The 25,690-nt window shown below is 45.6% G+C and overlaps 1 pseudogene; it reads right to left on the bottom strand.

Moving 5' to 3' along the window:
- Positions 1–16,347: 16,347 nt before the first annotated feature.
- Positions 16,348–25,690, bottom strand: part of LOC121840760 — a 133,200-nt pseudogene continuing 123,857 nt past the window's right edge.

Here is a 25,690-nt window from a genome sequence, read left to right as displayed (position 1 = left end):
AAGAAGAATTATTGGAAACTCTCCAACCCCAAAAAGGCCTGTGGTGCTGATGGTATTTTAAATGAAATGATCAAATATACAGACCACAAATTCAAATTGGCTATACTCAAACTCTTCAACATTATATAAACAAGTAAACCAAAACAAAGGCAAAATCTACTCGTGTTTTGTAGATTTCAAGAAAGCATTTGATTCAATTTGGCACAAAGATCTTTTTTATAAATTAATAGAAAGTGGTATTGGAGGGAAAACACATGATGTTATTAAATCAATGTACACTAAAAACAAATGTGCAGTTAACATTGACAACAAGCAAACAGACTTCTTCTCTCAGGGAAGGGGAGTGAAACAGGGCTGTACAATAAGTCGAACACTATTTAACATCTACATAAATGAATTAACAACAAGCAAACAGACTTCTTCTCTCAGGGACGGGGAGTGAAACAGGGCTGCCCAATAAGCCCAACACTATTTAACATCTACATTAATGATTTGGCAAAAACATTAGAAGAATCGGCAGCACCTGGTATCACCGTACACAACACTGAAATCATGTGTCTGCTGTACGCAGATGATCTGGTGCTGCTGTCTCCCACTAAGGAGGGTCTGCTGTACCTGGTGCTGCTGTCTCCCACTAAAGAGGGGTTACAGCAGCACCTAGATCGTCTTCACAGGTTCTGTCAGACCTGGGCTCTGACCGTTAACCACAGGTTCTGTCAGACCTGGGCTCTGACCGTTAACCTAAAAAAACCAAATATAATGATATTCTAAAAAAGGTCCGGAAATAAGGATGACAAATATAAATTCTATTTGGACACAGTTCTATTAGAACACACCAAAAACTACACATATCTAGGGCTAAATATCAGCAACACAGGTAGCTTTCACATGGCTGTGAATGAACTGAGAGACAAAGCAAGAAGAGCATTCTATGCCATTAAAAGGAACATTAAAATAGAAATTCCAATTAGAATCTGGCTCAAAATGTTTCAATCAGTTATAGAACCAATTGCTCTATATGGCAGTGAAGTATGGGGTCCAATCTCTAATAATGAATTTACCAAATGGGACAAACATCCAATCGAAATACTGCATGCAGAGTTTTGCAAGACTGTATTGCAAAAGAACAACTCCAAATAACGCATGTAGAGCAGAATTGGGCCAATACCCCCTCCTCATTCGAATAGAAAAAAGAGCCATCAAATTTTACAACCATCTAAAAACAAGTGACTCCAAAACATTCCATCACACAGCTCTACAATGTCAAGAGATGAAACAAGAGAAGAGTCCCCTCAGCCAGCTGGTTCTGAGGCTCAGTTCACCAACCCAAACCAACCCCATAGAGCCTCGGGACAACACTCAGAAAATCTGGCCCAACCAAATCATCACAAAACAAAAAGAAGAATATATCAACTATTGGAAAGACACCACAAAAAATCAAAGTAAACTTCAATGCTATTTGGCTCTAAACAGACAGTACTTATTGGCAAGTACTTTCTGACCAGTGTGACTGATAGAAAACTGGGGAAAACATTGACTAGGTACAGACTCAGTGAGCACAGTCTGGCTATAGAGACCGGTCATCACAGACAAACCCAGAGAGGACAGTCTGGCTATAGAGACCGGTCGTCACAGACAAACCTGGCTACCCAGAGAGGACAGTCTGGTTATAGAGACCGGTCGTCACAGACAAACCTGGCTGCCCAGAGAGGACAGGCTGTGCTCACTCTGCTCCAGGGGAGAGGTAGAGACAGAGCTTCATTTCCTATTACACTGTGAAAAAATACTCAGACCTAAGAGAATAATTCTTTCCCAAAATTACAATTCAATACAAAGAATTTGAAACTATAAAAGTCTAATATTTATTGGGTGAAAAGCCAAAATGTGCAGTTTTGGCAGCCAAATATGTGTCCTCCTGCCACAACCTGAGGGACGGCCAGTGAAAAGTGCAATGTAATGTCGATAATATTTCCCGTTTTGTTTTGTCTTTCATACCACGTCATGTGTCTTCTCAGTCATGTTGACACGGGTCTACTACCAGGTCATGTGTCTTCTCAGTCATGTTGACACTGGTCTACTACCAGGTCATGTGTCTTCTCAGTCATGTTGACACTGGTCTACTACCATTGCTTTAATGTATTGTTTTTTTCATTAATATTGTTGTTGTAGTTGTTGTTAATGGTAATCCCATGTCCACTACTACTATTATTATTGCTATTTATTTATATATAAAATATATATTTTATATGTAAATATATTTTTTTATTTTTCGATATGTATACTTTGACAATGTAAGTAATAATGAACTTACCATGTCAATAAAGTCAATTGAATTGAGAGAGAGATAGACAAATATACACTGGTCTACTACATGTGTCTCATAGATAGATAGATAGATAGATAGATAGATAGATAGATAGATAGATAGATAGATAGATAGATAGATAGATAGATAGATAGATAGATAGTCATGTTACTGGTCCATAGATAGATAGATAGATAGATAGATAGATAGATAGATAGATAGATAGATAGATAGATAGATAGATAGATAGATAGATAGATAGATAGATAGATCAGATGTAGATAGATAGATCAGATAGATAGATAGATAGATAGATAGATAGATAGATAGATAGATAGATAGATAGATAGATAGATAGATAAATAGATAGATAGATAGATAGATAGATAGATAGATAGATAGATAGATAGATAGATAGATAGATAGATAGATAGATAGATAGATAGATAGATAGATAGATAGATAGATAGATAGATAGATAGATAGATAGATAGATAGATAGATAGATAGATAGATAGATAGATAGATAGATAGATAGATAGATAGATAGATAGATAGATAGATAGATAGATAGATAGATAGATAGATAGATAGATAGATAGATAGATAGATAGATAGATAGATAGATAGATAGATAGATAGATAGATAGATAGATAGATAGATAGATAGATAGATAGATAGATAGATAGATAGATAGATAGATAGATAGATAGATAGATAGATAGATAGATAGATAGATAGATAGATAGATAGATAGATAGATAGATAGATAGATAGATAGACAAAGATAGATAGATAGATAGATAGACAAAGAGAGAAGAGAGAGAGAGAGAAGAGAGAGAAGAGAGACAACGATAGATAGAGAGAGAAGAGAAGAGAGACAAAGATAGATAGATAATAGAGAGATCGATACAGATAGAGAGATCATGGAAAGCACGTTGATCAGAAGCGATGTTATTTGGGCGTTGACATTTTTTGTAACCTTCAGTACACGTCTTCTAACATTTTTATTTGGGGGGGGTTACCTCCTCTGACAGGCCTGTGGTTAAGGTCTGACATCTTATTTATACGGTATGATCCTCTCTGTAGTCTGACACTCTAAAACCATGAATACACTCTTAACAGGGTACCGCTCTACAAATGCAGTCACACACTCTGGCTTAGACATTTGAGTGGCAGGCAACAGAGTCCCTCTCAAGCTGCGTCTCAAAATGGCACCCTACTCCCAGATGTATTAGACCTAACAGCCTCTGATGAAGATCTCAGCAGTGATATGGCTGTTTAGACCTGGTGGACTCTGCTGTAGCTCTCAGCGGTGATATGGATGTTTAGACCTGGTGGACTCTGCTGTAGCTCTCAGCGGTGATATGGCTGTTTAGACCTAGTGGACTCTGCTGTAGCTCTCAGCTCTCAGCGGTGATATGGCTGTTTAGACCTAGTGGACTCTGCTGTAGCTCTCAGCTCTCAGCGGTGATATGGCTGTTTAGACCTGGTGGACTCTGCTGTAGCTCTCAGCGGTGATATGGATGTTTAGACCTGGTGGACTCTGCTACAGCTCTCAGCGGTGATATGGATGTTTAGACCTGGTGGACTCTGCTGTAGCTCTCAGCTCTCAGCGGTGATATGGCTGTTTAGACCTGGTGGACTCTGCTGTAGCTCTCAGCTCTCAGCGGTGATATGGCTGTTTAGACCTGGTGGACTCTGCTGTAGCTCTCAGCTCTCAGCGGTGATATGGCTGTTTAGACCTGGTGGACTCTGCTGTAGCTCTCAGCTCTCAGCGGTGATATGGCTGTTTAGACCTGGTGGATTCTGCTGTAGCTCTCAGCGGTGATATGGCTTTTTAGACCTGGTGGACTCTGCTGTAGCTCTCAGCGGTGATATGGCTGTTTAGACCTGGTGGACTCTGCTGTAGCTCTCAGCGGTGATATGGATGTTTAGACCTGGTGGACTCTGCTGTAGCTCTCAGCGGTGATATGGCTGTTTAGACCTAGTGGACTCTGCTGTAGCTCTCAGCGGTGATATGGCTGTTTAGACCTGGTGGACTCTGCTATAGCTCTCAGTGGTGATATGGCTGTTTAGAACGAGTGGACTCTGCTATAGCTCTCAGCTCTCAGCTCTCAGCTCTCAGCTGTGAAATGGATGTTTAGACCTGATGGACTCTGCTGTAGCTCTCAGCGGTGATATGGCTTTTTAGACATGGTGGACTCTGCTGTAGCTCTCAGCGGTGATATGGCTGTTTAGACCTGGTGGACTCTGCTATAGCTCTCAGCGGTGATATGGCTGTTTAGACCTGGTGGACTCTGCTGTAGCTCTCAGCGGTGATATGGCTGTTTAGACCTGGTGGACTCTGCTGTAGCTCTCAGCGGTGATATGGCTGTTTAGACCTGGTGGACTCTGCTGTAGCTCTCAGCGGTGATATGGCTGTTTAGACCTAGTGGACTCTGCTGTAGCTCTCAGCTCTCAGCGGTGATATGGATGTTTAGACCTGGTGGACTCTGCTGTAGCTCTCAGCGGTGATATGGCTGTTTAGACCTGGTGGACTCTGCTGTAGCTCTCAGCGGTGATATGGCTGTTTAGACCTAGTGGACTCTGCTGTAGCTCTCAGCGGTGATATGGATGTTTAGACCTGGTGGACTCTGCTACAGCTCTCAGTGGTGATATGGCTGTTTAGAACGAGTGGACTCTGCTATAGCTCTCAGCTCTCAGCTCTCAGCTGTGAAATGGATGTTTAGACCTGGTGGACTCTGCTGTAGCTCTCAGCGGTGATATGGATGTTTAGACCTGGTGGACTCTGCTATAGCTCTCAGCTCTCAGCTGTGAAATGGATGTTTAGACTTGGCGGACTCTGCTGTAGCTCTCAGCTCTCAGCGTTGATATGGCTTTTTAGACCTGGTGGACTCTGCTGTAGCTCTCAGCGGTGATATGGATTTTTAGACCTGGTGGACTCTGCTGTAGCTCTCAGCGGTGATATGGCTGTTTAGACCTGGTGGACTCTGCTGTAGCTCTCAGCAGTGATATGGCTGTTTAGACCTAGTGGACTCTGCTGTAGCTCTCAGCGGTGATATGGCTGTTTAGACCTGGTGGACTCTGCTGTAGCTCTCAGCAGTGATATGGCTGTTTAGACCTAGTGGACTCTGCTGTAGCTCTCAGTGGTGATATGGCTGTTTAGACCTAGTGAACTCTGATGTAGCTCTCAGTGGTGATATGGCTGTTTAGACATGGAGGACTCTGCTGTAGTTCTCAGTGGTGATATGTCTGTTTAGACCTAGTGGACTCTGCTGTAGCTCTCAGTGGTGATAGAAATTAGCCTCGTGCAACGTATCAGATAGGATGTGACTCAACGAGGTAAATGAGCCTCGTGCAACGCATCATGTCTCACAGTAAATGCGGACTACTGAGCCATGTAGTTAGGTATTTGTGACATGATCATGATGACAGGCATAGATAGGTTCTCTGTGAAGCAGGGAACTGACAAATCATCACTCCACACAGACACACACACACACACACACACACACACACACACACACACACACACACACACACACACTTCAAAAAGAAGCCGGAGGCAACAGCCAGCCAGGCATCATCAGAGAGAGCACTGATTGTGTGTGTGTGTGTGTGTGTGTGTGTGTGTGTGTGTGTGTGTGTGTGTGTGTGTGTGTGTGTGTGTGTGTGTGTGTGTGTGTGTGTGTGTCTATAGTGCACTACAAAGTGAATAGGGTGCCATTTGGGATGCAGATCCTGTCTCATTAGCACAGAGAAACTTCAGCTAATTAAGTCTAGATACTCGCTGAGACTGTCTGTTTAGCTGGATAACAATGTGTGTCACATAGATTAGAACAGAAGGAGGGAGGGAGAGAGGGAGACAGAGAGGGAGGGAGAGAGAGAGAGAGAGAGAGAGAGAGAGTGAGAGAGAGAGAGAGAGAGGGAGACAGAGAGGGAGACAGAGGGAGAGAGAGAGAGGGAGGGAGAGAGGGAGACAGAGAGGGAGACAGAGAGAGAGAGAGAGAGAGAGAGAGAAAGGGAGGGAGAGAGGGAGACAGAGAGGGAGACAGAGAGGGAGACAGAGAGAGAGAGGCAGAGACAGATAGACAGATGGAGGGAGGGAGACAGATGGAGGGGGGGTGCTCTCCGTGTTGATGATCTAGAGGTCTTTTACCCCCCCACACAAACCATGATAGATGCTCACATCAAAGGGAACTGCCTTCCGTCTGTTCTCTCTGTGTTTTTATCAGTTTGTTGGGCAGATCCATTTCGCAAAGGCTCCTCCTTCCCTTTATCTCCTGTGCCAACGCAGCATCGTTGAGAGAGGCCACAGTCTAGCTCTGTGAGAGAGGGCCACAGTCTAGCTCTGTGAGAGAGGGCCACAGTCTAGCTCGGTGAGAGAGGGACACAGTCTAGCTCGGTGAGAGAGGGCCCAGTCTAGCTCTGTGAGAGAGGGCCACAGTCTAGCTCTGTGAGAGAGGGCCACAGTCTAGCTCTGTGAGAGAGGCCACAGTCTAGCTCTGTGAGAGAGGCCACAGTCTAGCTTGGTGAGAGAGGGCCACAGTCTAGCTCTGTGAGAGAGGGCCCAGTCTAGCTTGGTGAGAGAGGCCACAGTCTAGCTTGGTGAGAGAGGGCCCAGTCTAGCTTGGTGAGAGAGGGCCCAGTCTAGCTTGGTGAGAGAGGGCCCAGTCTGGCTTGTTGAGAGAGCGCCCAGTGTAGCTTGGTGAGAAAGGGCTCAGTATAGCTTGGTGAGAGAGGGCCCAGTCTAGCTTGGTGAGAGAGGCCACAGTCTAGCTTGGTGAGAGAGGGCCCAGTCTAGCTTGGTGAGAGAGGGCCCAGTCTAGCTTGGTGAGAGAGGGCCCAGTCTGGCTTGTTGAGAGAGCGCCCAGTGTAGCTTGGTGAGAAAGGGCTCAGTATAGCTTGGTGAGAGAGGGCCCAGTCTAGCTTGGTGAGAGAGCCCAGTCAGCTGGTGAGAGAGGGCCCAGTCTAGCTTGGTGAGAGAGGGCCCAGTCTAGCTTGGTGGGGAGAGGACCACAGTGAGAGAGGGCCCAGTCTAGCTTGGTGAGAGAGGGCCACAGTCTAGCTCTGTGAGAGAGGGCCCAGTCTAGCTTGGTGAGAGAGACCACAGTCTAGCTTGCTGAGAGAGCGCCCAGTCTAGCTGGTGAGAGAGGGCCCAGTCTAGCTTGGTGAGAGAGGGCCACAGTCTAGCTTGGTGAGAGAGGGCCCAGTCTAGCTTGGTGAGAGAGGGCCCAGTCTAGCTTGGTGAGAGGGAGAGAGGGCCCAGTCTAGCTTGGTGAGAGAGGGCCCAGTCTAGCTTGGTGAGAGAGGCCCAGTCTAGCTGGTGAGAGAGGGCCCAGTCTAGCTTGGTGAGAGAGGGCCCAGTCTAGCTTGGTGAGAGAGGGCCACAGTCTAGCTTGGTGAGAGAGGGCCACAGTCTAGCTTGGTGAGAGAGGGCCCAGTCTAGTTTGGTGAGAAAGGGCCCAGTGCTTGGAGAAGGCCCAGTCTAGCTTGTTGAGAGAGGGCCCAGTCTAGCTTGTTGAGAGAGGGCCCAGTGGTGAGAGAGGGCCCAGTCTAGTTCGGTGAGAAAGGGCCCAGTGAGAGAAGGCCCAGTCTAGCTTAGTAAGAGAGGGCCACAGTCTAGCTTGGTGAGAGAGGGCCACAGTCGAGATTGGTGAGAGAGGGCCCAGTCGAGGTCACTGTGCTAAGATTGCTTTTCTCAGTTTGTCAATTGCATGCCGTGTCCTCCTTCTCTTCAAGCTTTCTGCTTGGCTGATGTTGCCTGCACGTGGTAGACCTGGCGCAGTTGGGTTTGTTTGCACCAATATATTGTCTGTTTAAATATGTTAGTCCTTTAACCTGTGAAGAGGCAGGGTGCTTAGATATGGTCTTTCCTGATTTAGAAACACACACACACACACACACACACACACACACACACACTGTTTAAACCGGCACACACACACACACACACACACACACACACACACACACACACACACACACACACACACACACACACACACACACACACACACACACACACACACACACACACACACACACACACACACACACACACACACACACACAGACACACACACACACACACACACACACACACACACACACACACACACACACACACACACACACACACACACACACACACACACACACACACACACACACAGACACACACAGACACACACACACACACACACACACACACACACACACACACACACACACACACACACACACACACACACACACACACACACACACACACACACACACACACACACACACACACACACACACACACACACACACACACACACACACACAGACACACACACACACACACACACACACACACACACACACACACACACACACACACACACACACACACACACACACACACACACACAGACACACACAGACACACACACACACACACACACACACACACACACACAGACACACACACACACACACACACACACACACACACACACACACACACACACACACACAGACACACACACACACACACACACACACACACACACACACACACACACACACACACACACACACACACACACACACACACACACACACACTGATGATGAGAGCTAAGTAGCTAAATTCATTCATTCACACACACACACACAGACATTTAACAGAAGCCTACACACAACCTCCACCTAGATGAGCACAGTGTTGTCAACACTGAGAGGGGTTCATGTAGATGAAGAGCAGTATATTTAGAACAGAGGGGCAGAAATACACTGTGTGTGTGTGTGTGTGTGTGTGTGTGTGTATGTGTATGTGTGTGTGTATATCTGTGTGGCCTCTTTCTACTCCATTATATTGTTTGATCACATTTGAAGTGAAGCGTCTATCTTTGCAGGTCGAAGTTTAGTGAGAAATGGCCATTTGCAGCCATTATTTTCCCCTGACCTTGTGTGTGTGTGTGTGTGTGTGTGTGTGTGTGTGTGTGTGTGTGTGTGTGTGTGTGTGTGTGTGTGTGTGTGTGTGTGTGTGTGTGTGTGTGTGTGTGTGTGTGTGGATTAGACTGCTATTGAGAAGGAAGAGGGGTAACAACAACTTCAAGGCTTTACATTGATGGTGCAACGACAGGTTCATTTATGCCCACACGCACGCACACGCACACACACACACACACACACACACACACACACACACACACACACACACACACACACACACACACACACACACACACCAGATATGCCTCTGCAACTCTGTTTATTATCTATCCTGATTGCCTGGTTACTTTTACCCTTACGTACAGTTGAAGTCGGAAGTTTACATACACTTAGCTTGGAGTCATTAAAACTCATTTTTCAATCACTCCACAAATGTCTTGTTAACAAACTATAGTTTTGGCAAGTCATTTAGGACATCTAATTTGTGCATGACACAAGTAATTTTTCCAACAATTGTTAACAGACAGATTATTTCTCACAAATCCACGGGTTCAGAAGTTTACATACACTAAGTTGACTGTGCCTTTAAACAGCTTGGAAAAATTCCAGAAAATGATGTCATGGCTTTAGAAGCTTCTGATAGGCTAATTTGAGTCAATTGGAGGTGATCATTTGACTCACTTGGAGGTGTACCTGTGGATGTATTTCAGGTCCTACCTTCAAACTCAGTGCCTGTTTGCTTGACATCATGGGTAAATCAAAAGATATCAGCCAAAACCTCAGAAAATAAATTGTAGACCTCGACATGTCTGGTTCATCCATGGGAGCAATTTCCAAATGCCTGAAGGTACCAAGTTCATCTGTACAAACAATAGTATGCAAGTATAAACACCATGGGACCATGCAGCCGTCATACCGCTCAGGAAGGAGACGCATTCTGTCTCCTAGAGATGAACGTACTTTGGTGTGAAAAGTGCAAATCAATCCCAGAACAACAGCAAAGGACCTTGTGAAGATGCTGGAGGAAACAGGTACAAAAGTATCTATACCCACAGTAAAACGAGTCCTATATCGATATAACCTGAAAGGCCGCTCAGCAAGGAAGAAGCCACTGCTCCAAAACCACGTTAAAAAAGCCAGACTATTGTTTGCAACTGCACATGGGAACAAAGATCGGACTTTTTGGAGAAATGTCCTCTGGTCTGATGAAGCAAAAACTGTTTGGCTATAATGACCATCGTTCTGTTTGGAGGAAAAAGGGGAGGCTGCAAAACACCGTCCCAACTGTGAAGCACTGGGGTGCTAGCATCATGTTGTGGGGGTGGTAGCATCATGTTGTGGAGGTGGTAGCATCATGTTGTGGGGTGGTAGCATCATGTTGTGGGGGTGGTAGCATCATGTTGTGGGAGTGGCAGCATCATGTTGGGAGTGGCAGCATCATGTTGTGGGAGTGGCAGCATCATGTTGTGGGAGTGGCAGCATCATGTTGTGGGGTGGCAGCATCATGTTGTGGGGGTGGCAGCATCATGTTGTGGGGGTGGTAGCATCATGTTGTGGGGGTGGGGGTGGTAGCATCATGTTGTGGGAGTGGCAGCATCATGTTGTGGGGTGGCAGCATCATGTTGTGGGAGTGGCAGCATCTTGTTGTGGGAGTGGCAGCATCATGTTGTGGGAGTGGCAGGATCATGTTGTGGGAGTGGCAGCATCATGTTGTGGGAGTGGCAGCATCATGTTGTGGGAGTGGCAGCATCTTGTTGTGGGAGTGGCAGCATCATGTTGTGGGAGTGGCAGCATCATGTTGTGGGGGTGGCAGCATCATGTTGTGGGAGTGGCAGCATCATGTTGTGGGGGTGGCAGCATCATGTTGTGGTGGGGGTGGCAGCATCATGTTGTGGGAGTGGCAGCATCATGTTGTGGGAGTGGTAGCATCAGCATCATGTTGTGGGGGTGGCAGCATCATGTTGTGGGGGTGGCATCAGCATCATGTTGCATCATGTTGGGGGTGGCAGCATCATCATGTTGTGGGGGTGGCAGCATCATGTTGTGGGGGTGGCAGCATCATGTTGTGGGGGTGGCAGCATCATGTTGTGGGGGTTTGCTGCAGGAGGATCTGGTGCACTTCACAAAACAGATGGCTTCATGAGGAAAGAAGAAATATGTGGATATATTGAAGCAACATCTCAAGACATCAGTCAGGAAGTTAAAACTTGGTTGTAAATGCGTCTTCTAAATGGACAATGACCCCAAGCATACTTCCAAAGTTGTGGCAAAATGGCTTAAGGACAACAAAGTCAAGGTATTGGAGTGGCCATCACAAAGCCCTGACCTGAATCATATAGAAAGTTTTTGGGCAAAACTGAAAAAGCAAGGAGGCCTACACACCTACAATAACTTATTGAAGCTGTTCTGTATTTATGGTAATAACTTATTGAAGCTGTTCTGTATTTATGGTAATATCTTAATGAAACTTATTGCTGTGAACTTCCTCATTATTCACGCTTCACAATCGATTCCCCAACATCCCATCCAATTGAGAGTCTTGACTTTTACTCGTAATTAAACCAATCTCAATGCAAATCAAGGGAATTCAGATCGCATTTTGTGATTTGAATCCTTGGATTCATACCAAATGGCATCCTATTCTCTATATAGAGCTCTACTTCTGACTAGGGCCCTAGTGCACTACATAGGGAGGAGGGTGCCATTGGCCATAGGGTCCTGTTGTAAACTAGTGCACTATGTATAGGGAATAGGGTGCCATTGGCCATAGAGCCCTGGTCTAAAGTAGTGCACTATGTATAGGGAATAGGGTGCCATTGGTCATAGAGCCCTGGTCTAAAGTAGTGCACTATATAGGGAATAGGGTGCCATTGGCCTTAGGGCCCTGGTCTAAGGTAGTGCACTATATACGGAATATGGAGTCATTTGGGACAAAGCCCTTCATTTTCTCAGGAGGGAGTGTCATCCCTGGCCTTATCAGGAGCCACGCTGTACATGACTGCACCTCACACACACACACACAAGGGCAAGTAGACACACACACACACACACACATTCATTCCCACTTTCAAACAATCACAAACAATTTTAAAGTTCTAACAAGAAGGAATGGCCTGTCATTTGCCAGATGGAAAACATGGCTGCCTGTTATTTTGTGGGCCACTTGTGTGTGCAATTTTGTTGTCTAAGGCGTTTCTTTTTTCAAGTGGCTCTCACACCATGTTAAGACACGGTTCAACACTCTAAAACCACAGTAAAAGCACCAATGTCTTTATACCAACAATATACACATAATACAATGACAGAGCCTTACTGAGCTTCAACTTCAATCAGTATAGATGAAGGGGAGGAGACATGTAGATGAAGGGGAGGAGACATGTAGATGAAGGGGAGGAGACAGGTGAAAGCTATGATCCCTTATTGAGGTCACTTGTTAAAGCCACTTCAATCAGTGTAGATGAAGGGGAGGAGACATGTAGATGAAGGGGAGGATACATGTAGATGAAGGGGAGGAGACATGTATTTGAAGGGGAGGAGACATGTAGATGAAGAGGAGGAGACATGTATTTGAAGGGGAGGAGACATGTAGATGAAGGGGAGGAGACGGGTTAAAGAAGGATTTTTAAGCCTTGAGACATTTGAGACATGTATTGTGTATGTGTGTCGTTCAGAGGGTGAATGGGCAAGACAAAATATTGAAGTGTCGTTGAACGAGGTATGGTAGTAGGTACCAGACGCACCGGTTTGTGTCCAGAACTGAAACGCTGCTGGATAATTCACCCTCAACAGTTTCCTGTGTGTATCAAGAATGGTCCACCGTCCAAAGGACTTCCAGCCAACTTGACACAACTGTGGGAATCATTGGAGTCAAAATGGACCAGCGTCCCTGTGGAACGCTTTCGACACCTTGTAGAGTCCATACCCCGATTAATTGCCCCGACGAATTGAGGCTGGGGCAAAAGGGGTTGCAACTCAAAATTAGGAAGGTGTTTCCGAATGTTTTGTACAATTGTATTTAATGACCAAAATTATATTTGTGTATCTTATTATTATAAGGAGATTTGTTTATCCTGACATAATATTGTTTCAGTCCTAGTTTAAACGACTTTGTGGGTCCCTAAAGGCAGCATATTACCTTAGTGAACTATTGTTGCCCAGAGCTCGATGTGCCCTGGTCAAAAGTAGTGCACTACATAGGGAATACAGTAGGGTGTATTTTGGGACTCATTGCGAAATTAGTTGAGACACATAAGTGAGAAGATAAATTACATTAGAATAACAACTGTACCTATCTATCTGACTGGAAGAGTATGTTACAAATCAAATGTATTTATAAAGCCCTTCTTACATCAGCTGATATCTCAAAGTGCTGTACAGAAACCCAGCCTAAAACCCCAAACAGCAAGCAATGCAGGTGTAGAAGCACGGTGGCTAGGAAAAACTCCCTAGAAAGGCCAAAACCTAGGAAGAAACCTAGAGAGGAACCAGGCTATGTGGGGTGGCCAGTCCTCTTCTGGCTGTGCTGGGTGGAGATTATAACAGAACATGGCCAAGATGTTCAAATGTTCATAAATGACCAGCATGGTCAAATAATAATAATCACAGTGGTTGTCGAGAGTACAACAGGTCAGCATCTCAGGAGTAAATGTTATTTGGCTTTTCTTAGCCGATCATTAAGAGTATCTCTACTGCTCCTGCTGTCTCTAGAGAGTTGAAAACAGCAGGTCAGGGACAAGGTAGCATGTCGGTGAACAGGTCAGGGCTCCATAGCCACAGGCAGAACAGTTGAAACTGGAGCAGCAGTATGGCCAGGTGGACTGGGGACAGCAAGGAGTCATCATGCCAGGTAGTCCTGAGGCATGGTTAGTATGAGTATTCGAACACAGCCGCAGGACTGTGTATGAATACTCATACTAACCACATGTTCTATTTGTGACGTTAATTGAATATGTAGTATGCTTATTGGTCATAGTATGGATATAGGTAGTATGCTTATTGGTCATAGTATGGATATAGGTAGTATGCTTATTGGTCATAGTATGGATATAGGTAGTATGCTTATTGGTCATAGTATGGATATAGGTAGTATGCTTATTGGTCATAGTATGGACATAGGTAGTATGCTTATTGGTCATAGTATGGATAGGTAGTATGTAGTATGGATATAGGTTATTGGTCATAGTATGGACATAGGTAGTATGCTTATTGGTCATAGTATGTATCATAGTTATTGGTAGTATAGTATGGATATAGGTAGTATGCTTATTGGTCATAGTATGGACATAGGTAGTATGCTTATAGTATGCTTATTGGTCATAGTATGGATATAGGTAGTATGCTTATTGGTCATAGTATGGATATAGGTAGTATGCTTATTGGTCATAGTATGGACATAGGTAGTATGCTTATTGGTCATAGTATGGATATAGGTAGTATGCTTATTGGTCATAGTATGGATATAGGTAGTATGCTTATTGGTCATAGTATGGATCATAGTATGGTAGTATGCTTATTGGTCATAGTATGGACATAGGTAGTATGTATGCTTATTGGTCATAGTATGGACATAGGTAGTATGCTTATTGGTCATAGTATGGATATAGGTAGTATGCTTATTGGTATTGGTCATAGTATGGATATAGGTAGTATGCTTATTGGTCATAGTATGGATATAGGTAGTATGCTTATTGGTCATAGTATGGATATAGGTAGTATGCTTATTGGTCATAGTATGGATATAGGTAGTATGCTTATTGGTCATAGTATGGACATAGGTAGTATGCTTATTGGTCATAGTATGGATATAGGTAGTATGCTTATTGGTCATAGTATGGACATAGGTAGTATGCTTATTGGTCATAGTATGGATATAGGTAGTATGCTTATTGGTCATAGTATGGATATAGGTAGTATGCTTATTGGTCATAGTATGGACATAGGTAGTATGCTTATTGGTCATAGTATGGATATAGGTAGTATGCTTATTGGTCATAGTATGGATATAGGTAGTATGCTTATTGGTCATAGTATGGATATAGGTAGTATGCTTATTGGTCATAGTATGGACATAGGTAGTATGCCAAAAGTTCCTGGATGTTGTACTACATTCACCAAAATACAAAGTATACAAACAGTGGACACTATTTCCGTGCTCTGATACAGTTCTTCGGAAAATGGGCGTGGCTTCACATCATTTTAAAATGTGAAGAAAAACATTTCGGAAAATATGCAGCCCGAAGTCCAAAGAGAGCGAATAGAAAATGCTTTAACTAATTATAATGTTAAGAAAATGTTGAGCAATGTAATAAAGAAATGGCTTTTCAAATAAGTTATGAGACAGAAACACAGAGAGACTGAGACAGAAACACAGAGAGACTGAGACAGAGAGAGACAGAAACACAGAGAGACTGAGACAGAAACACAGAGAGACTGAGACAGAGAGAGACAGAAACACAGAGAGACTGAGACAGAAACACAGAGAGACTGAGACAGAAACACAGAGAGACTGAGACAGAAACACAGAGAGACTGAGAGACAGAAACACAGAGAGACTGAGACAGAAACACAGAGAGACTGAGACAGAAACACAGAGAGACTGAGACAGAGAGAGACAGAAACACAGAGAGACTGAGACAGAAACACAGAGAGACTGAGACAGAGACACAGAGAGACTGAGACAGAAACACAGAGAGACTGAGGCAGAAACACAGAGAGACTGAGGCAGAAACACAGGGAGACTGAGGCAGAAACACAGAGAGACTGAGACAGAGACACAGAGAGACTGAGACAGAGACACAGAGAGACTGAGACAGAAACACAGAGAGACTGAGACAGAGACACAGAGAGACTGAGACAGAAACACAGAGAGACTGAGACAGAAACACAGAGAGACTGAGACAGAGACACAGAGAGACTGAGACAGAGACACAGAGAGACAGAGACAGAGACATGTAGACACGTTATGTTGGCTGACAATTTGTTAGCTATGCTATCCTTACGAGCCACATGGCATGTCATTATAGCAGTATGTACCGGTATGTTAGCTAGCTACCTGACGTTAGTTGGCTACTAATACATCAAACAGGCTGAAGGGCTTACACAGGCTGTAGGTGAACACAGGCTGTAGGGGTACACACAGGCTGTAGGGGTACACAGGCTGTAGGGGTACACAGGCTGTAGGGGTTACACAGGCTGTAGGGGTACACAGGCTGTAGGGGTACACAGGCTGTAGGGGTACACAGGCTGTAGGGGTTACACAGGCTGTAGGGGAACACAGGCTGTAGGGGAACACAGGCTGTAGGGGTACACAGGCTGTAGGGGAACACAGGCTGTAGGGGAACACAGGCTGTAGGGGAATACAGGCTGTAGGGGAACACAGGCTGTAGGGGAATACAGGCTGTAGGGGAACACAGGCTGTAGGGGTACACAGGCTGTAGGGGAACACAGGCTGTAGGTGAGCTTCAGAAAGCAGCAAACTGCTTTTTAGTTTGTTTATTATTTCGTTTGTTGAAGTGGCTATACTGTGGCAGTCGTATACCCTGTTAAAGGCACTGGCCAAAACATATTGCTTTGGACAGTAACAGATAACATTTTATTTATTAAAACAAAAACTTCCGTTTCGCTATAATGAGTTGTCTATTTTTACAGTGTAATTTTTGACCCCGTGTTTTTCTAAATATTCCATATATTATGATATAAAAGGTTGATAAAGATTCTCTATTAGCGGCTGTTTACGATTCAGAAAAATCCTTAAAGAAGAAGGTCTTGCCCTGAATTGAATTGACAATGATGGGGGTCCTGATCGAGCAAGTCAGAGGTCAGAGGTTAATGTAATTGCAATTTTAAATGTGTAGTCTAGCGAGACATGTTCTTCCCTCATCTTCTCTGCAGAGCTTCTCAGTGTGTGTGTGTGTGTGTGTGTGTGTGTGTGTGTGTGTGTGTCTGTGTGTGTGTGTGTCTGTGTGTGTGTGTGTGTGTGTGTGTGTGTGTGTGTGTGTGTGTGTGTGTGTCTGTGTGTGTGTGTGTGTGTCTGAGCGTGTCTGTGTGTGTGTGTGTGTGTGTGTGTCTGTGTGTGTGTGTGTGTGTGTCTGTGTGTGTCTGAGCGTGTCTGTGTGTGTGTGTGTGTGTTTGTCTGTGTGTGTGTGTGTGTGTGTGTGTGTGTGTGTGTGTGTGTGTGTGTCTGAGCGTGTCTGTGTGTGTGTCTGTGTGTGTGTGTGTGTGTGTGTGTGTGTGTGTGTCGTGTGTGTGTGTGTGTGTGTGTGTGTCTGCATGCGTGTGTGTGTGTGTGTGTGTGTGTGTGTGTGTGTGTCTGTGTGTGTCTGAGCGTGTCTGTGTGTGTGTGTGTGTGTGTGTGTGTGTGTGTCTGTGTGTGTGTGTGTGTGTGTGTGTGTGTGTGTGTGTGTGTCTGTGCGTGTCTGTGTGTGTGTGTGTGTGTGTCTGTGTGTGTGTGTGTGTGTGTGTGTGTCTGTGTCTGTGTGTGTGTGTGTGTGTGTGTGCGTGTCTGTGTCTGTGTGTGTCTGTGTCTGAGCATGTCTGTGTGTGTGTGTGTGTGTGTGTGTGTGTGTGTGTGTGTGTGTGTGTCTGTGTGTGTGTGTGTCTGTGCGTGTCTGTGTGTGTGTGTGTGTGTGTGTGTGTGTGTGTGTGTGTGTGTGTGTGTGTGTGTGTGTGTGTGTGTGTGTGTGTGTGTCTGAGCGTGTGTGTGTGTGTGTGTGTGTCTGTGTGTGTGTGTCTGAGCGTGTCTGTGTGTGTGTGTGTGTGTGTGTGTGTGTCTGAGCGTGTCTGTGTGTGATCATGCAGTATCTAATACATATGGCTATAACTATCTATTAACTAACTAACTATTCGATTCGAACACCATCCCTTTTCATTCTTTATTAGGTCGGATGCCACCAATGGTTTGTCATCCTCCGTTCAAACACACACACACACACACAGTAATACACACACAAACACACACGCACGCACACACACACTAAAACAACCACTAATACACACAAACACAAACACACACACACCTACACAAATACACCCACTAATATGCACACACACATGCACACACACGCACACACACACTAATACACCCACTAATACGCACACACACATGCACACACACGCACACACACACTAATATACCCACTAATACGCACACACACATGCACACACACGCACACACACACACTAATACACCCACTAATACACACACACATACACACAAACACGCATACAGACACACACACACACACACACACACACATTGATACACCCACTAATACACACACAAACACACACAAACACACACACACGAATATACTCAAATCAAAATCAAATCAAATCAAATCAAATCAAATTTTTATTTGTCACATACACATGGTTAGCAGATGTTAATGCGAGTGTAGCGAAATGCTTGTGCTTCTAGTTCCGACAATGCAGTAATAACCAACAAGTAATCTAACTATCAATTCCAAAAAACTACTGTCTTATACACAGTGTAAGGGGATAAAGAATATGTACATAAGGATATATGAATGAGTGATGGTACAGAGCAGCATAGGCAAGATACAGTAGATGATATCGAGTACAGTATATACATATGAGATGAGTCTGTAAACCAAGTGGCATAGTTAAAGTGGCTAGTGATACATGTATTACATAAGGATGCAGTCGATGATATAGAGTACAGTATCTACGTATGCATATGAGATGAACAATGTAGGGTAAGTAACATTATATAAGGTAGCATTGTTTAAAGTGGCTAGTGATATATTTACATCATTTCCCATCAATTCCCATGATTAAAGTGGCTGGAGTAGAGTCAGTGTCATTGACAGTGTGTTGGCAGTAGCCACTCAATGTTAGTGGTGGCTGTTTAACAGTCTGATGGCCTTGAGATAGAAGCTGTTTTTCAGTCTCTCGGTCCCAGCTTTGATGCACCTGTACTGACCTCGCCTTCTGGATGACAGCGGGGTGAACAGGCAGTGGCTCGGGTGGTTGATGTCCTTGATGATCTTTATGGCCTTCCTGTAGCATCGGGTGGTGTAGGTGTCCTGGAGGGCAGGTAGTTTGCCCCGGTGATGCGTTGTGCAGACCTCACTACCCTCTGGAGAGCCTTACGGTTGAGGGCGGTGCAGTTGCCATACCAGGCGGTGATACAGCCCGCCAGGATGCTCTCGATTGTGCATCTGTAGAAGTTTGTGAGTGCTTTTGGTGACAAGCCAAATTTCTTCAGCCTCCTGAGGTTGAAGAGGCGCTGCTGCGCCTTCCTCACGATGCTGTCTGTGTGAGTGGACCAATTCAGTTTGTCTGTGATGTGTATGCCGAGGAACTTAAAACTTGCTACCCTCTCCACTACTGTTCCATCGATGTGGATGGGGTGTTCCCTCTGCTGTTTCCTGAAGTCCACAATCATCTCCTTAGTTTTGTTGACGTTGAGTGTGAGGTTATTTTCCTGACACCACACTCCGAGGGCCCTCACCTCCTCCCTGTAGGCCGTCTCGTCGTTGTTGGTAATCAAGCCTACCACTGTTGTGTCGTCCGCAAACTTGATGATTGAGTTGGAGGCGTGCGTGGCCACGCAGTCGTGGGTGAACAGGGAGTACAGGAGAGGGCTCAGAACGCACCCCTGTGGGGCCCCAGTGTTGAGGATCAGCGGGGAGGAGATGTTGTTGCCTACCCTCACCACCTGGGGGCGGCCCGTCAGGAAGTCCAGTACCCAGTTGCACAGGGCGTGGTCGAGACCCAGGGTCTCGAGCTTGATGACGAGCTTGGAGGGTACTATGGTGTTGAATGCCGAGCTGTAGTCAATGAACAGCATTCTCACATAGGTATTCCTCTTGTCCAGATGGGTTAGGGCAGTGTGCAGTGTGGTTGAGATTGCATCGTCTGTGGACCTATTTGGGCGGTAAGCAAATTGAAGTGGGTCAAGGGTGTCAGGTAGGGTGGAGGTGATATGGTCCTTGACTAGTCTCTCAAAGCACTTCATGATGACGGATGTGAGTGCTATGGGGCGGTAGTCGTTTAGCTCAGTTACCTTAGCTTTCTTGGGAACAGGAACAATGGTGGCCCTCTTGAAGCATGTGGGAACAGCAGACTGGTAACACACACACGCACGCACACACACACTAAAACACCCACTAATACACACAAACACACACACACACCTACACAAATACACCCACTAATACGCACACAAACACACACACACACCTACACAAATACACCCACTAATACGCACACAAACACACGCAAATACACCCACTAATACACACAAACACACACACACACCTACACAAATACACCCACATACACACACAAACACACACAAATACACACTAATACACACAAACACACACAAACACAAAACACCCACACACACAAACACACACACACAAACACACACATACACAACACACACACACACACACACAACACACACACACACACACACACACACACACACACACACACACACACACACACACACACACACACACACACACACACACACACACACACACACACACACACACACACACACACACACACACACACACACACACACACACACACACACACACACACACACATACACACACACACACACACACACAACACACACACACACACACACACACACACACACACACACACACACATAATAGTGTCACACAAACACAGTGGTTTGACCAAACACTTGGGAGGATAACACACACACACACTGGGACATCACACACACACACACACACATAGCTGACAGCAGTCAGTGATGTGTTTAATCAGACAATTTGAGATTATAGTGGTTTAAGCTCCCATCTGGACAAAGCCCCACTGGTTTGACCATAACCTTGGGAGGATGTCGACGATGCTCTGATTCCGGCTGGGACATCAGACAGAGGCAGATTCCCATGAGATAGCTGTACCGTAAAAAACAATGACGTTATCCCCACATAGAACCACAATTTGTGGTTCTATGGCTGTTTAAGTGTTGTCCAGTATGGCTGTGTGCCACCAGCCCCACTGGCTCCAACTGACTCCCTTGTCCCCTGCATGGCTGTGTCAGATAGTGGGCTCTCCTATGGCTGTGTGTGATAGTGTTGTGGTCTATGGCTGTCTATAGTGTTGTATTGGGCTGTGTGTGATAGTGTCATCCTCTATGGCTGTGTGTGATAGTGTTGTCCTCTACGGCTGTGTGTGATAGTGTTGTCCTCTATGGCTGTGTGTGATAGTGTTGTCCTCTATGGCTGTGTGTGATAGTGTTGTCCTGTACAGCTGTGTGTGATAGTGTTGTCCTGTACAGCTGTGTGTGATAGTGTTGTCCTGTACAGCTGTGTGTGATAGTGTTGTCCTGTACAGCTGTGTGTGATAGTGTTGTCCTGTACAGCTGTGTGTGATAGTGTTGTCCTGTACAGCTGTGTGTGATAGTGTTGTCCTGTACAGCTGTGTGTGATAGTGTTGTCCTGTACAGCTGTGTGTGATAGTGTCGTCCTCTATGGCTGTGTGTGATGAGAGAGATTTCCTGGCCTGAAGCAGATGTCCTTGTAGACCTGACCTCTCTCTCGGCGTCCATCACAGGTCCCACCCAAGAGTGGCGTTGCCAGAAAGAGGGCCCCGCTGTGATCCAGGCGCTCTGAAGATCCGAACCGAAGAAGTTCTATGATGGATGAGTCCTGGAGGTCCACGACCCTGTGGTGAACAGGACTAGATGTGCTCCTGTAGACCTGACCAGATGGTAGACCTGTTCAGACTGTAGACCTGTTCAGACTGTAGACCTGACCAGACTGTAGACCTGACCAGACTGTAGACCTGACCAGACTGTAGACCTGACCAGACTGTAGACCTGTTCAGACTGTAGACCTGACCAGACTGTAGACCTGACCAGACTGTAGACCTGATTAGACTGTAGACCTGATTAGACTGTAGACCTGATTAGACTGTAGACCTATCCAGACTGTAGACCTGATTAGACTGTAGACCTATCCAGACTGTAGACCTGACCAGACTGTAGACCTGGTCAGACTGTAGACCTGGTCAGACTGTAGACCTGACCAGACTGTAGACCTGGTCAGACTGTAGACCTATCCAGACTGTAGACCTGATTAGACTGTAGACCTATCCAGACTGTAGACCTGACCAGACTGTAGACCTGGTCAGACTGTAGACCTGGTCAGACTGTAGACCTGACCAGACTGTAGACCTGGTCAGACTGTAGACCTATCCAGACTGTAGACCTGATTAGACTGTAGACCTGATTAGACTGTAGACCTATCCAGACTGTAGACCTATCCAGACTGTAGACCTGGTCAGACTGTAGACCTGATTAGACTGTAGACCTGATTAGACTGTAGACCTGATTAGACTGTAGACCTATCCAGACTGTAGACCTGGTCAGACTGTAGACCTAATTAGACTGTAGACTTATCCAGACTGCTCCAGACCTGACCAGACTGTAGACCTGATTAGTCTGGATAGGTCTAGTCTGGATAGGTCTACAGTCTAATCAGGTCTACAGTCTGCATGAATCTGTGTGTAGCTAACCTACCAGGTTCAATAATAGCTATCTAAAATTATGGCTATAACTAGCATATCAAAAGGCTCTGAGATACAAATAATATTACTACACAGATCATACACAATGTTAGGTCTACAGCACAGATAACGTTAGCTAGCTAGCTAACAGTATACAGTAAAACAACTTTCTTTCTAAATTAGAAATGTGTAACATCTGAAAATGTACTATCTTACCTGTATACATGAATGGACGCTTCTCCCTCTGTCACAGATCCCATGGTTGCCCTTAGTTTGAAGATGCAATCCAGAGACAGGTTTTTCCTCCATCTCCTTAGCTAACATACTCTAATTCTACTGATTTCAAAACTCGGCCCTCCAGAAAGTGGAGAGCAACACTTATACAGCTCTACTAAGTGATGTTTTTATAAAAAGCTGCGCTAGAAAGAATGAACTACTACTCATAATGATTCTACATGGCAGGATTACCAACACATACTGACCAGCTAAATAGACCGAAGATTCTATATGGCAGACCAATCCGAACTCATCTCTCGGCATGTCCAGCCCACTCATTATCTCAGCCAATCATGGCTAGCGGAGAAGGTTGCTGACTTTTTCTGTGACTAAACCAACTAGGTTCGTAATTTAATATTTGTATTCTTATATACAGATGGCATACAAGTTTGCTATTAAGGCACATGAAGGTTCACGTGTTCGAGTAGGCATTTCTGTCAAAAAATGCATTGTGATCAAAAAAACATGTTTTATGTTCAAATAGCTCTCCTGTGAAGAGAGAGAGAGAGAGAGAGAGAGAGAGAGAGAGAGAGAGAGAGAGAGAGAGAGAGAGCTTGTCTTCGTGTCTGTCTCCTCCTCTTTGTGTCTGTCTCCTCCTCTTGGTCTCTGTCTCCTTGTCTTTGTCTCTGTCTCCTTGTCTTTGTCTGTTTCCATGTCTTTGTGTCTGTTTCCTTGTCTTTGTCTCTGTCTCCTTGTCTTTGTGTCTGTCTCCTCCTCTTGGTCTCTGTCTCCTTGTCTTTGTCTCTGTCTCCTTGTCTTTATGTCTGTTTCCTTGTCTTTGTGTCTGTCTCCTCCTCTTGGTCTCTGTCTCCTTGTCTTTGTCTCTGTCTCCTTGTCTTTATGTCTGTTTCCTTGTCTTTGTGTCTGTTTCCTTGTCTTTGTCTCTGTCTCCTTGTCTTTGTGTCTGGCTCCTTGTCTTTGTCTCTGCCTCCTTGTCTTTTTGTCTGTCTCCTCCTCTTTCTGCCTGCAAAGTCACCCGCTGTTCCTGTCCGTCTGCATTCTCTCTTGATCTCGGTCTCTTCTCCATTTCTCTCTCCCCAAGCCTACTTTGACCCCATATGTTCTGCAGTACTATTGACCTGTGTGTGTGTGTGTGTGTGTGTGTTTGTGTGTGTGTGCGCGTGCGTGCGTGTGTGTGTGGAGACCTTGTAAAGTGCTTGTGTTAGATGTTTTATTCTCAATCAGCCATGTTCACCCAGCATGAGAAATTTAAATGGACAAAGTGGGGTGACACACACACACACACTCCTAAATGGGGCTCACAATATTATACTCATAATTACGTCCAGAAATCAATTGAAGCAAATGAAAGTGCTGTTGTTGCTAACCATGCTTTGCTAATTGCGTTGTTTTGATGCATCCACCATAGATATAGAAATATAATGCATGAATTGGTGCACACCCAGTGGCGACCATCAGTGCTCAGACTGTCCGCAATAGGCCTGTCTCTAGTCTAATGTTCAGCGGCCTGTCTCTAGCCTAATGTCCGGCGGCCTGTCTCTAGCCTAATGTCCAGCGGCCTGTCTCTAGCCTAATGTCCGGCGGCCTGTCTCTAGCCTAATGTCCAGCGGCCTGTCTCTAGCCTAATGTCCAGCGGCCTGTCTCTAGCCTAATGTCCGGCGGCCTGTCTCTAGCCTAATGTCCAGCGGCCTGTCTCTAGCCTAATGTCCAGCGGCCTGTCTCTAGCCTAATGTCCAGCGGACTGTCTCTAGCCTAACATCCAGCGGCCTGTCTCTAGCCTAATGTCCAGCGGCCTGTCTCTAGCCTAATGTCCAGCGGCCTGTCTCTAGCCTAATGTCCAGCGGACTGTCTCTAGCCTAATGTCCAGCGGCCTGTTTCTAGCCTAATGTCCAGCGGCCTGTCTCTAGCCTAATTTCCAGCGGCCTGTCTCTAGCTTAATGTCCAGCGGCCTGTCTATAGCCTAATGTCCAGCGGCCTGTCTCTAGTCTAATGTCCAGCGGCCTGTCTCTAGCCTAATGTCCAGTGGCCTGTCTATAGCCTAATGTCCAGCGGCCTGTCTCTAGCCTAATGTCCAGTGGCCTGTCTCTAGCCTAATGTCCAGTGGCCTGTCTCTAGCCTAATGTTCGGCGGCCTGTCTCTAGCCTAATGTTCAGTGGCCTGTCTCTAGCCTAATGTTCAGCGGCCTGTCTCTGGCCTAATGTCCAGCGGCCTGTCTCTAGCCTAATGTCCAGCGGCCTGTCTCTAGCCTAATGTTCAGTGGCCTGTCTCTAGCCTAATGTTCAGTGGCCTGTCTCTAGTCTAATGTCCAGTGGCCTGTCTCTAGCCTAATGTTCAGCGGCCTGTCTCTAGTCTAATGTCCAGTTGCCTGTCTCTAGTCTAATGTCCAGTGGCCTGTCTCTAGCCTAATGTTCAGTGGCCTGTCTCTAGCCTAATGTTCAGTGGCCTGTCTCTAGTCTAATGTCCAGTGGCCTGTCTCTAGCCTAATGTCCAGCGGCCTGTCTCTAGTCTAATGTCCAGCGGCCTGTCTCTAGCCTAATGTCCAGCGGCCTGTCTCTAGTCTAATGTCCAGTGTCCTGTCTCTAGTCTTATGTCCAGAGGCCTGTCTCTAGCCTAATGTCCAGCGGCCTGTCTATAGCCTAATGTCCACAAATACAGCTGCAGTGTGTGCAAACCTGGTCA

This window comes from Oncorhynchus tshawytscha, linkage group LG25 (genome assembly GCF_018296145.1).
Source record: "Oncorhynchus tshawytscha isolate Ot180627B linkage group LG25, Otsh_v2.0, whole genome shotgun sequence".
Taxonomy (NCBI): Eukaryota; Metazoa; Chordata; class Actinopteri; order Salmoniformes; family Salmonidae; genus Oncorhynchus; species Oncorhynchus tshawytscha.
The sequence above is the reverse complement of the archived record's forward strand: the minus strand, read 5'-3'. Positions and strand labels throughout refer to the sequence as shown.